Source organism: Stegastes partitus, unplaced genomic scaffold, assembly GCF_000690725.1.
Source record: "Stegastes partitus isolate 25-593 unplaced genomic scaffold, Stegastes_partitus-1.0.2 Scaffold573, whole genome shotgun sequence".
Classification (NCBI taxonomy): domain Eukaryota; kingdom Metazoa; phylum Chordata; class Actinopteri; family Pomacentridae; genus Stegastes; species Stegastes partitus.
Window position 1 is genome coordinate 235878 of NW_007578304.1, and position 2266 is coordinate 238143.

The 2266-nt window shown below is 49.1% G+C and overlaps 1 pseudogene; it reads left to right on the forward strand.

The window, feature by feature from the left end:
- LOC103362412 (GRB2-associated-binding protein 1-like) overlaps nucleotides 1-2266 on the forward strand; it is a 26636-nt pseudogene that overhangs the window by 7341 nt on the left and 17029 nt on the right.

Sequence of the window (2266 nt, forward strand, 5' to 3'; positions counted from 1 at the left end):
CACACACACATATACACCATCAAACACATACACACAAACACAGAACCATCTGAGAACGGGCCTGTAGTCACTGACCCGTCCGTTCACAGACAGAACCATCTGAGAGCGGGCCTGTAGTCACTGACCCGTCCGTTCAGACAGAACCATCTGAGAACGGGCCTGTAGTCACTGACCCGTCCGTTCACAGACAGAACCATCTGAGAACGGGCCTGTAGTCACTGACCCGTCCGTTCAGACAGAACCATCTGAGAACGGGCCTGTAGTCACTGACCCGTCCAGCAGCAGCTGCTCTGTTCTGTTGGTGAACCTAAAGTCACTAAACTGTCGGTGTGTCTCAGGCCTGGAAGCGGCGCTGGTTTGTTCTGCGAAGCGGTCGGCTCAGCGGAGAACCCGACGTCCTGCAGTACTACAAGAACCAGCAGTCCCGCCGGCCAATCAGAACCATCAACCTGAACCTGTGTGAACAGGTGAACCTGCACACACCTGACTGTCAGAGAGCCTCACAGTGTGTTTAATGAAAGCCTCATGAAGCAGCTTGTCTGTAGGTTCTGATGGACGTATACTCATTTATAATGTAGGAGTCTGATCAGTCAGTACATGTGACATGATGAAGGTACTGCAGGGCCTCACCTGTACTGTCTCACCTGTACTGTCTCACCTGTACTGTCTCACCTGTACTGTCTCACCTGTACTGTCTCACCTGTACTGTCTCACCTGTACTGTCTCACCTGTCATCATCACCTAATGATTCATGTTATTCAGGTGAATTAGTGTTTTATATCCTACCGTAGGGTCTCTAGTCAGGCTGAGCAACACAATAAATAATATATATGACCCTCATATTAATACTTTATGGTTTTTGTTTTAGGGTTTGAACATGAATGTTTCACTCATATTAATATTTAAAGCTGTTCTAAAGCCACTGCAGCTGTTGTTTAACTCCACCATGAAATAAACAGCGTATGTGTAGTTTAGTTATTGACCTTGTTTAACTAGAAGGCCTAACTCAGTGAACTGTCAGTTCTCTGGTGATAAACGTGATGCTGGATGAGCTCTGCTGTGGGTCCTTCAGGTGGACGCCGGTCTGTCCTTCACCAAGAAGGAGCTGGAGAGCAGCTTCGTGTTCGACCTGAGGACGGAGGAGAGGACCTGGTACCTGGTGGCCGAGTCCGAGGAGGACATGAACCGCTGGGTGACGTCCATCTGCCTGCTCTGTGGCTTCAACCCCACCGATGACGGTAGAACAGCACCTCATCAACACTCGTTCTCTCCGTCTGAATTTAAAATACGCTGTGAGACAGAAGATCAGAGTCTGAATACAGTAAATCCAAACCCGTCACTGTGCTGACTGTAGCCGAAGCTTCAGGCTGATTTTAAACACTGTGAAGCTTCCAGAGTCTCTGAAGTTTGTAGGGATGGATCCACACCAGCTGGTGGCTCAGTTTAACTCACTGAGGTCCATGTTTCTCTGCAACATGAAGTCCTGCAGGCTGCAGGTGGNTAGGCCAAACTAGCTTGGCTAACCCAACTAGCTAACTGTTAGCTGTAGATTTACAGATCATCTTCATGTATGCTTCAGGTTATTTCAGACAGACGTTGTGCTACAGGTTGTGATTCCTCTGTGGCCTGATTCTCTTTTGATTGCACTTCATCCTTTGATTTCGAACACTGAAATGGTTCATCCAAGTTCTGAGGACGGCCCGTAGCTGGTAGCTGGAGAAACTGTTCCTTTAATTTGAAGGTGCAGAGAAATGTTTTCTCTGCTGCTTTTGTCCGGCAGCAGCCTGAAGACGACAGAACAAACATCTGTGCTGGCATTTCCTGAGCAGCTCCTTCCTCGTCCTGTCTGAGTCTGGAGAGACGGAAACGCTACGAATCACAGCGCACACTGGTCACACAGGCACCGGTTCTGCTCACAGGCACGGGTTCTGTTCACAGGCACGGGTTCTGTTCACAGGCACCGGTTCTGCTCACAGGCACGGGTTCTGTTCACAGGTATAGGTTCTGTTCACATGCATAGGTTCTGCTCACAGGTATAGGTTCTGTTCACATGCATAGGTTCTGTTCACAGGCACAGGTTCTGCTCACAGGCACGGGTTCTGTTCACATGCATAGGTTCTGTTCACAGGCACAGGTTCTGTTCACAGGCACGGGTTCTGCTCACATGCATAGGTTCTGTTCACATGCATAGGTTCTGTTCACATGCACAGGTTCTGCTCACAGGCACGGGTTCTGTTCACAGGCACGGGTTCTGTTCACATGCATA